The 12,501-nt window shown below is 42.3% G+C and overlaps 1 protein-coding gene across 1 annotated transcript in view; it reads left to right on the forward strand.

Moving 5' to 3' along the window:
* The window catches only part of C11H12orf4 (chromosome 11 C12orf4 homolog), a 78,078-nt gene that overhangs the window by 38,757 nt on the left and 26,820 nt on the right, over positions 1–12,501 (forward strand). The gene's annotated exons all lie outside the window — the stretch shown is intronic.

Below are 12,501 nucleotides of genomic sequence, written 5' to 3' on the forward strand. Positions count from 1 at the left end.
ACTCTGTATGACAGTCTCTAGATCCATCCACGTCTCAACAAATGACTCAATTTCGTTCTTTTTTATGGCTGCATAATATTCCATTGTATATATTTACCACAACTTCTTTATTCATATGTCTGTCAATGGGCATTTAGGTTGCTTCCATGACCTGGCTATTGTAAATAATGCTGCAATGAACACTGGGGTGCATGTGTCTTTTTGAATTATGGTTTTCTCTGGGTATACACCCAGTAATGCCAGTAATGGGATTGCTGGATCATATGGTAATTCTATTTTTAGTTTTTTAAGGAACCTCCATTCTGTTCTCCATAGTGGCTGTATCAATTTACATTCCCACCAACAGTGCAAAAGGGTTCCCTTTTCTCCACACCCTCTCCAGCATTTGTTGTTTGTAGAATTTCTGATGATGCCCATTCTAACTAGTGTGAGATGATACCTCATTATAGTTTTGATTTACATTTCTCTAATAATGAGTGATGTTGAGCAGCTGTTCATGTGATTCTTGTCCATCTGTAAGTCTACTTCGGAGAAATGTCTATTTAGGTCTTCTGCCCATTTTTGGATTGGGTTGTTTGTTTCCTTAATATTGAGCTGCATGCGCTGTTTATATATTTTGGAGATTAATCCTTTGTCCATTGATTTGTTTGCGAATATTTTCTCCCATTCTGCGGGTTATCTTTTCGTCTTGTTTATGGTTTCCTTTGCTGTGCAAAAGCTTTGAAGTTTCATTAGGTCCCATTTGTTTATTTTTGTTTTTATTTCCGTTACTCTAGGAAGTGGATCAAAAAAGATATTGCTGTGATTTATGTCAAAGAGTGTTCTTCCTATGTTTTCCTCTAAGAGTTTTATACTGTACGGTCTTACATTTAGGTCTCTAATCCATTTTGAGTTTATTTTTGTGTATGGTGTTACGGAGTATTCTAATTTCATTCTTTTACATGTAGCTGTCCAGTTTTCCCAGCACCACTTATTGAAGAGACTGTCTTTTCTCCATTGTATATCTTTGCCTCCTTTGTCATAGATTAGTTGACCATAGGTGCGTGGGTTTGTCTCTGGGCTTTCTGCCTTGTTCCATTGATCTATGTTTCTGTTTTTGTGCCAGTACCATATTGTCTTGATTACTGTAGCTCTGTAGAATAGTCTGAAGTCATGGAGTCTGATTCCTCCAGCTCCATTTTTTCCCCTCAAGACTGCTTTGGCTATTCAGGGTCTTTTGTGTCTCCATACAAATTTTAAGATAATTTGTTCTAGTTCTGTAAAAAATGCCATTGGTAATTTGATAGGGATTGCATTGAATCTGTAGATTGCTTTGGGTAGTATAGTCATTTTCACAATGTTGATTCTTCTAATCCAAGAACATGGTAGATCTCTCCATCTGTTGGTATCATCTTTAATTTCTTTCATCAGTGTCTTATAGTTTTCTGCATACAGGTCTTTTGTTTCCCTAGGTAGGTTTATTCCTAGGTATTTTATTCTTTTTGTTGCCGTGGTAAATGGGAGTGTTTCCATAATTTCTCTTTCAGATTTGTCATCATTAGTGTATAGGAATGCAAAAGATTCCTGTGCAATAATTTTGTATCCTGCAACTTTACCAAATTCATTGATTAGCTCTCGTAGTTTTCTGGTGGCATTTTTAGGATTCTCTATGTATAGTTTGTCATCTGCAAACAGTGACAGTTTTACTTCTTTTCCAATTTGCATTCCTTTTATTTCTTTTTTTCCTCCGATTGCCGTGGCTAGGACTTCCAAAACTATGTTGAACAATAGTGGTGAAAGTGGACATCCTTGTCTTGTTCCTGATCTTAGAGGAAATGCTTTCAGTTTTTCACCATTGAGAATGATGTTTGCTGTGGGTTTATCATGTATGGCCTTTATTATGTGAGGAAGGTTCCCTCTATGCCCACTTTCTGGAGAGTTTTTGTCATAAATGGGTGTTGAATTTTGTCAAAAGCTTTTTCTGCATCTATTGCGATGATCGTATGGTTTTTATTCTTCAGTTTGTTAATATGATGTATCACATTGATTTGTGTATATTGAAGAATCCTTGCATCCCTGGAATAAATCCCACTTGATCATGGTGTATGATCCTTTTAATGTGTTGTTGCATTCTGTTTGCTAGTATTTTGTTGAGGATTTTTGCGTCTATATTCATCAGTGATATTGGTCTGTCATTTTCCTTTTTGTAGTATCTTTGTCTGGTTTTGGTATCAGCATGATGGTGGCCTCATAGAATGAGTTTGGGAGTGTTCCTTTGCAATTTTTTTGAAGAGTTTGAGAAGGATGGGTGTTAGCTCTTCTCTAAATGTTTAATAGAATTCACCTGTGAAGCCATCTGGTCCTGGACTTTTGTTTGTTGGAAGATTTTTAATTACAGTTTCAATTTCATTACTTGTGATTGGTCTGTTCATATTTTCTGTTTCTTCCTGGTTCAGTCTTGGAAGGTTATACCTTTCTAAGAACTTGTCCATTTCTTCCAGGTTGTCCATTTTATTGGCCTAGAGTTGCTTGTATTAGTCTCTTAGGATGCTTTGTATTTCTGCAGTTTCTGTTGTAACTTCTCCTTTTTCATTTCTAATTTTGTTGACGTGAGTTCTCTCCCTCTTGATGAGTCTGGCTAGTAGTTTATCAATTTTGTTTATCTTCTCAAAGAACCAGCTTTTAGTTTTATTGGTCTTTGCTATTGTTTTCTTTGTTTCTATTTCATTTATTTCTGCTCTGATCTTTATGATTTCTTTCCTTCTCCTAACTTTGGGTTTTGTTTGTTCTTCTTTGTCTAGTTCCTTTATGTGTAAGGTTTGATTGTTTACTTGAAATTTTTCTTGTTTCTTGAGGTAGACTTGTATAGCTATAAACTTCCCTCTTAGAACTGCTTTTGCTGCATCCCATAGGTTTTGGATCGTCGTGTTTTCATTGTCATTTGTCTCTAGGTATTTTTTGATTTCCTCTTTGATTTCTTCAGTGATCGCTTGGTTATTTAGTAACATATTGTTTAGCCGCCATGTGTTTGTGTTTTTTATGTTCTTTTCCCTGTAATTCATTTCTAATCTCATAGCATTGTGGTCAGATAAGATGCGTGATATGATTTCAATTTTCTTAAATTTACTGAGGCTTGATTTGTGACCTAAGGTGTGATCTATCCTGGAGAATGTTCCATGTGCACTTGAGAAGAAAGTGTAATCTGCTGTTTTTGGATGGCATGTCTTATAAATATCAATTAAATCTATCTGGTCTGTTGTGTCATTTAAAGCTTCTGTTTCCTTATTTATTTTCATTTTGGATGATCCGTCCATTGGTGTAAGTGAGGTGTTAAGGTCCCCCACTATTATTGTGTTACTGTCAATTTCCTCTTTTATAGCTGTTAGCAGTTGCATTATGTATTGAGTTGCTCCTATATTGGGTGCATATATATTTATAATTGTTATATCTTCTTCTTGGATTGATCCCTTGATCATGATGTAGTGTCCTTCCTTGTCTCTTGTAACATTCTTTGTTTTAAAGTCTATTTTATCTGATATGAGTATAGCTACTTCAGCTTTCTTTTGATTTCCATTTGCATGGAATATCTTTTTCCATCCCCTCACTTTCAGTCTGTATGTGTCCCTAGGTCTGAAGTGGGTCTCTTGTAGACAGCATATAGATGGGTATTGTTTTTGTATCCATTCAGCAAGCCTGTGTCTTTTGGTTGGAGCATTTAATCCGTTCATGTTTAAGGTAATTATCGATATGTATGTTCCTATGGCCATTTCTTAATTGTTTTGGGTTTGTTTTTGTAGATCCTTTTCTTCTCTTGTGTTTCTTGTCTAGAGAAGTTCCTTTTGCATTTGTTGTAGAGCTGGTTTGGTGGTGCTGAATTCTCTTAGCTTTTGCTTATCTGTAAAGCTTTTGATTTCTCCATCAAATCTGAATGAGATCCTTGCCAGGTAGAGTAATCTTGGTTGTAGTTTCTTCCCTTTCATCTCTTTAAGTGTATCATGCCACTCCCTTCAGGCTAGTAGAGTTTCTGCTGAGAAATCAGCTGTTAACCTTATGGGAGTTCCCTTGTATGTTATTTGTCATTTTGCCCTTGCTGCTTTCAATAATTTTTCTTTAATTTTTGCCAGTTTGATTACTATGTGTCTTGGCATGTTTCTCCTTGGGTTTCTCCTGTATGGGACTCTCTGTGCTTCCTGGACTTGGGTGGCTATTTCCTTTCCCGTGTTGGGGAAGTTTTCGACTATAATCTCTTCAAATATTTTCTCAGGTCCTTTCTCTCTCTCTTCTCCTTCTTGGACCCTTATAATGTGAAAGTTGTTGCATTTAATTGTTGTCCCAGAGGTCTCTTAGGCTGTGTTCATTTGTTTTCATTCTTTTTTCTTTATTCTTTTCCACAGCAGTGAATTCCACCATTCTGTCTTCCAGGTCACTTATCCGTTCTTCTGTCTCAGTTAATCTGCTATTGATTCCTTCTAGTGTAGTTTTCATTTCAGTTATTGTATTGTTCATCTCTGTTTGTTTGTTCTTTAATTCTTCTAGGTCTTTGCTAAACATTTCTTGCATCTTCTCGATCTTTGCCTCCATTGTTTTTCCCAGGTCCTGGATCATCTTTACTATCATTATTCTGAATTCTTTCTCTGGAAGGTTGCCTATCTCCACTTTATTTAGTTGTTTTTCTGGGGTTTTATCTTGTTCCTTCATGTGGTATATAGCCCTCTGCCTTTTCATCTTGTCTGTCTTTCTGTGAATGTGGTTTTTGTTCCACAGGCTGCAGGATTGTAGTTCTTCTTGCTTCTGCTCTCTGCCCTCTGGTGGATGAGGCTATCTAAGAGGCTTGATGGGAGGGACTGGTGGTGGGTATAGCTGGGTGTTGCTCTGGTGGGCAGAGCTCAGTAAAACTTTAATCCACTTGACTGTTGATGGGTGGGACTGGGTTCCCTCCCTGTTGGTTGTTTGGCCTGAGGCAACCCAACACTGGAGCCTACCCGGGCTCTTTGTTGGGGCTAGTGGCCGACTCTGGGAGGGCTCACGCCAAGGAGTACTCCCCAGAACTTCTGCTGTCAGTGTCCTTGTCCTCAAGGTGAGACACAGCCACCCCCTGCCTCTGCAGGAGACCCTCCAACACTGGCAGGTAGGTCTGGTTCAGTCTCCCCTGGGGTCACTGCTCCTTCCCCTGGGTCCCGATGCACACACTACTTTGTGTGTGCCCTCCAAGAGTGGAGTCTCTTGTTTCCCCCAGTCCTGTCAAAGTCCTGCAATCAATTCCCACTATGCTTCAAAGTCTGATTCTCTAGGAATTCCTCTTCCCGTTGCCGGACCCCCAGGTTGGGAAGCCTGACGTGGGGCTCAGAACCTTCACTCCAGTGGGTGGACTTCTGTGGCATAAGTGTTCTCCAGTCTGTGAGTCACCCACCCAGCAGTTATGGGATTTGATTTTACTGTGATTGCGCCCTTCCTACCATCTCATTGTGGCTTCTCCTTTGTCTTTGGATGTGGGGTATCTTTTTTGCTGAGTTCCAGTGTCTTCCTGTCGATGATTGTTCAGCAGTTCGTTGTGATTCTGGTGTTCTCGCAAGAGGGAGTGAGAGCACGTCCTTCTGCTCCGCCATCTTGGTTCCTTTCCTCTATACAGTTATTCTTAAAGTCTCTTTATGAAAAAAAGTGTCCTTTTTTCCTACGATTATGTCCTATCTGTGAATATTCGTGAGTTAAAACTTCCTATGTGTCACACACAGATACTAGGTGTAGGAGACTATTCACTACAATTTCATGGAGATATTTGACTTTTCCAAAAGATTTGCATCATTCCGGGTACAAGGCTTAATTAACATACAAATAAAACCTTCCCTCTACCTTATTTTCCAATTAAATTTTAAAAATTACAAAGCAGTGAAATATACATTGCAAGTATGGATTTCCTGTGATAATCTTTTTATAGAAGTGTATGAGACAAATGTGACTGTTTTAAATCCCTCCCTTTCAAAAACTTGCTTTTAAGGTACTCTTTCTAAGATTTTATAAGAGTCAAAATAGGACTTTGGATTCTTTACCCCTGTCTCATCTTCCCTTTGTGACCTCGCCCTTGTCCATTAATAACGTTTTGTGGACTGGGAAAGTAGTGTGCCTACATGCAGGCCTGGTGGAAGTTGGTCTAAAGCAGCAACTGGCAGTGTTTTAGTGACACTGAGTCAACATGGTGATGATCAGACAGTGGGGAGCATCTTTATTTCTGCTTACTGTGCTCTCAGCTTCCTTAATCCTTTGGCTTCCTGCGTTACTTGGCCAATAACTGTGTCCCCGTTTCTGTCTCTGCTGTTTTGCCACCTTTTCCACTGTCTTTCCTTGTAGAACTACATTCTCAGATGCTCCCTATCCCATCTAGAACATATTTGCTACAAGTAGTGACTACAACGAATAAAGGCATCTACAAAAGCAATAGTTTCATCCAATCCAAATTGTATGCAGATTGTAACTGGCCAGCAGACTGAACTGGAGGACGTCTGACATCATCATAAGATGGTCTGTCTTGATTCCAAGAAACAAAAAGCACTCTATTAGTATGCCCAAATGTAATAACTTATGGAAACTCCTTTGGCACAGAGAAAACTTTCTCATAGAATGTGTCTTGATTTTCTACTCAAGGAAACAACTGTCCAGTAACAACCCTAAGGAGAACACCACTCCAGACTGGGTCCATTACTCACTAACACTTTCCACATCCTTTTCCAAAGAGCCTGGTGATCCCACCAAGAACAAGGTAGGTGCTCTGTCCTTGGAGCAAGAAATTGTCTTCTGAGCATGAATGCTACCATTGCAACTGCTTCTAATGCAAAGCCATGTAGACAGACAGAAAACTGGGCTATGCAGGACCAGGGTCAGAGACTGTCAGGGTTTGTACTATGACAGGTCGAGTTGAAGTGGGTGTAGTATGATCAAAAGATGTTCAGTTTATGCCTATTCAATAAATTAGGAGTTTGGGATTAGCAGATACAAACTACTATATATAATATAAAATAGATAACAAGGTCCGGTTACCTATAGTACAGGGGACTATAGTCAATATCTTGTAATAAACTATAATGGAAAAGGATCTGAAAAAGTATGTATCTGAATCACTTTGCTGTATACCAGAAACTAACACAACATTGTAAATCAACGATACTTCAGTAAAATCAAATTTAAAAAAAAATTTTAGTAAACGAATAAAAGGCATTCAAAAAGAGGAGGATGTTTTCACAGAATTCCTGTAACTAGGTGTAAAGCCAACAGCTTGAAGGGTGCAGTCAGGTGCAGGGATAAGGCTTCATTCACAAAAGGTGGGTGAGAGCTGCTACCCAGCTCTTCCTTTGTCACCTCAAGTCTGTTTTATTAGGTTTTATTAGGTATTAAGTGGTGGCTTTCACAGCAGGGCAATTTAAAGGTACCATTTGGCCTATGAAATCAAAATAAATGTATTAGGTATCTGTTTTTCACATGGTGCTGTATTATGAAATATACAGAAGCGGTAAGACTGGAAAAAATCAAGCTATGGTGTTATATGAAGACACACCAAACACTAAGCCAATAACAAATACATAATTTACATACTTTAAAATACTAAATGGTAAAGATTTTAGATGAAGTCTGTAGTTTTGTATTTGGACTGAGAAGGACGAGATTAAGACTATTTCCCTGAGTGTTCTAGAAGCCTTCTTGGACGGGAGTGGTCTCAGACACTCCAAGTATAATGTGAAGAAGATGGCTTGGCCGGCTGAGAAGACAAGGGGCATCCTCGGTGTCGGGTCCAGATGCGAGCAGGAGTAGATAAAGGAGGCGGGATACACAGCCCGGATGGTGAAGAAGCTGATCGCAAGAGCCTTCTGCGGATACCGGGCAGGGCCCGGGCCTTCGTGCAGACACTGGGGAAGACTGTCTCACTGAGCGTCGGGTTCTCTATTTGTACAAACAGTTAAGCATGCCTACGACAGACAACAAGGTCCTCAAGGCTTTAAAAACACACTTTGGAAATGAGGCAGGCACTGAGCCTGAGGTCTCCAGTCCCTACTGCCCTTTCCTCCCCTGCCCCCATTTCTGTTCTCAAAGCACAAAACCCGGCGAGGCTGTAACCTTGCCTCGATGGGGAAGGGTAGCACCAGCTGTTCCTCAGAATGCCACTGCGACGGGAATGGAAGAAATGCACGAAAAGGAGTTTCAAGAGAAACACAACTTAGGTTGCCTGGGCGCTGGCAGATCTCTTACTGGAACAGTCCATGCTGTCTGTGCCACTGCAGTTGGATCCTGGCTGATTCTCACAAGAAGAAAGAACGTTCCACAAAGGAAAGGTGAATTCACGGAAAGCCTCCTGTTCAAGAGGCCCTTGGGAGAATCAGCAGAGCCGTGTGGAAAGAACGAACAAAGCTGAAGGAGTGGCTCCTCAGGCCTGTTCTCCAGCTTCCAGGTGAAGGAGTTCGCTTCTGCTACTTAGTTTTCCCATTTAGGTGGAGTTGGACTGCTTTGCCCAAAAGAAGTCAGGGCAGTGTAAACATCCTTATCATTATTTAGAAACAATAAACAATATTTTATAACACCTATTTACAAAAAGGTCCGTGTGTTCAGAACCATTTAGATGGATGGTTTTCTATCCTTGAACCATCAAAGAACATTTCCATTATCTCCCCCATATTTCCCTGAAATGTTCTGAAAACTTTCCCTTAGCAAACAATTTGAGCAGTTATCTGTTTTTCATTCATCAAAGACATGTCTGTGGAGCTGAGAGATAGATGGTATTAGCAAGCAATAGATAGTATCATGGCATAGGATTATCACTGTACAGGGACTTCCCTGGTGGCGCAGTGGTTAAGAATCCACCTGCCAATGCAGGGGACACAGATTTGAGCCCTGGTCCAGGAAGATACCACGTGCCACGGAGCAACTAAGCCCGTGCACTGTAACTACTGAGCCTGTGCTCTAGAGCCCGTGCGCCACAATTACTAAGCCTGCGTGCTGCAACTACTGAAGGCCGTGCTCCTAGAGCCCGTGCTGTAAAAAGAGGAGCCACTGTAATGAGAAGCCCGCACACCGCAACGAAGAGTAGCCCCCGCTCGCCGCAACTAGAGAAAAGCCCATGCGCAGCAACAAAGACCCAACTCAGCCAAAAATAAATAAAATAAAATAAATAAAATACTGATGAATTACAAAAACAAAAAAAAATTGTCACTCTGTAGTTCCAGGCAGGTTCACAAAATCAAAAACAAAACCTTGCCATTTTATGTTAACCTGTGAAGTCTTGTCCTAGTGAAATGTATTTTTGGAAATATTTTTTTTCAATAGCTCAGTGACATATTTAAGACAACTCTAAGGACCACTAATTCCAGAAACCTCAAGGTGGGAAACACAGCTTTAGAAGGAAATGTTTACATGAGAATATGTTACAAAGGGAGGGTGGGGTAAGGACCACGTAGCGGCAGATTGACCTGAGTCCTGTTCAATACACAGCAAGTGTTTGCCGAGTTTCTTCTGTACACGAAGGCACAGAGCTGAGCAAGATGCAGCCTCTAGAAGGCAGTACAAAGGCAATGGACTTGAGGAGCGATTTGATTAAAGTAAGAAGATTTAGACTTTTCTGTGGCCTGTGATGCTGACAGTCTCTCATGACCAGAACAAAATCCCAACTAAACCCGGGAATGGATGGGTAGCCTCCTGAGGTTCCCTGCAGGACTAACACGTGAGGTCCTGTTCCATATGCACAGCTACAGTTACTACTACTGCTGCTTTTCCTGTCTTCCCAGAAGAAGCAGAGTTCCTCCCGTGTCCGAGTCTGAGAACTGGCTCAACTTCATGTTACGTGCAGTGAATCCTCACTCATCGTGGCCTCTACGTTTGCAAATTCTCCTGCTTGCTAAAATGTATTTGTAGCTCCAAAATAATAAAGCATTTACAAAAGCAATAGTCTCATCACCTCCAAGTTGCATGGATATTGTAACCGACCCTCAGGATGAAAGGGGGGCCCTTTGGCACCGTCTTGGGCATCATTTGTGCACATGCACAGAGCAGCGGAAAACCGAGTCGCCGGACACACACACACTCCCAGTTGAGAGAAGAAGGGTGACCCTCCACCTTCCGGTCTCAGCTCCACTAACATAAACAAGTGTCCTTTTCAAGGTCTATTTCCTGCCACATTTTTTACATTTTTGTGCTTTTTCTTGGTGATTTTGCTGTTTAAAATGCCCCCCAAGTGTAGTGCTGAAAGGCTATCTGGGGTTCGTAAGTGCAAGGAAGGTGTGCTGTGCCTTATGGGGAAATACAGGTGTTACGTGAGCTCTGTCCACTTAGGCATCAGTTGCGGCGCGGCTGGTCGTGAGTTCAGCGTTAATGGGTCAACGACCTGTATTAAATAGGAGTCTTTAGAAAGGATCGCACATAAGAAAGGGTATGTATTGACTGGCAATGAAAATGTGATGAGAGGCTTGCAGGATTTGTAACTCAGGGTCCACAGCGCCAGAGTCGACTGTCTGCCTGTCTTCTCTCACAGGCAGGAGAGCATGACGAGCTCTCTGCGGATGCCTTTGGCACATAGAGAATGAAACCCAGAACACAGTACCCAAGAAGCACGCAGATCCTTTCTGGAGGCGTCGAGGGATGAAGCAGAAACCGTGCAGTTTCAGTGTGACACCTGTGTTAGTGGGTCTCTCCCTCCCTCTGTGTTCTCTTCTGCTTTCTATCCTTCTTTCCTTTTCTTTCTTTATGGTGAAGTCCTGGGTCCTTGTTATCTGCTCCTCTGTGCTCAAAACTCTCAGCATGACAGTCTGACATCAGAGATGGGAACCCAGTTAAATCTGCCTCAAAGACTGCCTCCCTGATTTACTTGCCATGGCTTGTCTCCAGGCATATTAGCTACCCTCGGAAGCGTGTTTCCTCAACTGTAAGCTAGGAAACATTAATAATAGTATCTACCTCACTTAGTAGTTGGGAGGATTAAAGAAGAAAGCGCACACGACCTGGCATATAACCATTCTATAAATATGTGCTGCTATTATCCTTCCTTCCTTTCTTCCTTCCTGTCTGACCTTTCTCCTCTTTTCCTTCTTTCCTTTCACTGGATTGTAGGGACACGAAGTCACTTACCTCACTGTGTCCTGAGGCAGCGTGCAGCCCAGTTGAGTTGGGACAAGAACTCAGGGTAACTCGCAGGACCAGTCCGCACACAGGAAGGTACACAGTCAGTGCAGAGCGCGATGCACATAGTTGGCTGTGGACGTCCAAACAGAAACACGAGCAATGCGTTGGGCCAAGAGGGATGTTGAGCCCCTTGGGAGCAGACGGCCTGGCCCTTTCTCTCTCTGGCATGGAGTGCGTATCCCCTGGAGCTTTCGTCCCTCTCGATGGGCAAGCGCAGATCTCCTGGCAGACACACAACGCCACCTGTGCCAGGAGTGGCAACAAATTCAAAGGGCGGGGGGGCAGGTGAGAGTGTCAGGAGGAAGTCACAGGGTAGGTGACTGACCCTGTATTTGATGGAGGAAGGACTCTCACATTTTTATCGGGTGAATCTGGATTTTGGATGTAACGATAGTATGAAGTAGTTCGGAGGTTTGAAGTCCGCTGCCCCCGGAGCAGGAGCATAGAATTTGCCCCTGTGATGCTTTCTTCCCTGGTTCGTCCCTGAGGATCTCCTGTCTGTGAGCTGATCAGCTGTGTGCTGTTGTGCAGATGACTCACTGAGGCCAGAGGATTAAATACTGGCAAAGGATTCAGTTCCAGGACGGTTAGGGAAGACGTCCCAGGGATGAGAGAAGAGAATGTGAACTCAGAAATCCCTGGTCCACTCCTTCGGCTCTGCGTGTGGTGACAGTGAAGTAGGGAGGGGGCAAGAGAGCAAGTTCATCTCTTTGTTCTTTTCTAAAACCCTCTAGGCCACCTTGTCTGGTGTAGCACATTGGACATTTACTCTTCTGTGTAAATTTTCTTTTATTGTGAAATACTTCACACATACAGAGAAGCTAGGAGAATTAGATAACAAATCCTCATTTCTCTACTACCTATGTGCAATCTTAACATTTTGCTGTGTTTGCTTCGGGTCTCTCTTAAGACATAAAACATCAAAGACACAGTTGAACCCTTGTCCCTTTTGCCCCTCCTGCCTTCTGTGCTCCTCCTAGGTCAGCTATTTCTCAGTAACAAACCACCTGGAAACTTAGTGGCCGAAACAATAAGCCCTGTTACTCCTCATGACTCCTTGGTCGCCTCGGCTGCTCTGGTCCTACCTGGGCTCCGTCTTCAGATCCGCTTCAGTAGGTCAGGTGGGTGGCTCTGATGATCTTGGCTTGTCTCTCTCAGGTGGTTGGAGGTCAGCTGGCTGTAGGCTGGAATAGGCTGACCTCAGCTGGGACACCTGGACTGTCCTTCACTGGGTCTCCTCCTGCAGGAGGCTGGCCCCAACTTGCTCACGTGCGTCAGTAGTTCGGAAAAGACAGAGGGATCGTGCGATGCCTCTGAGGCCTAGACTCGGAACTGACACACATCACTTGTATACCACATTCCGTTGGT

Source organism: Lagenorhynchus albirostris, chromosome 11, assembly GCF_949774975.1.
Source record: "Lagenorhynchus albirostris chromosome 11, mLagAlb1.1, whole genome shotgun sequence".
Taxonomy (NCBI): Eukaryota; Metazoa; Chordata; class Mammalia; order Artiodactyla; family Delphinidae; genus Lagenorhynchus; species Lagenorhynchus albirostris.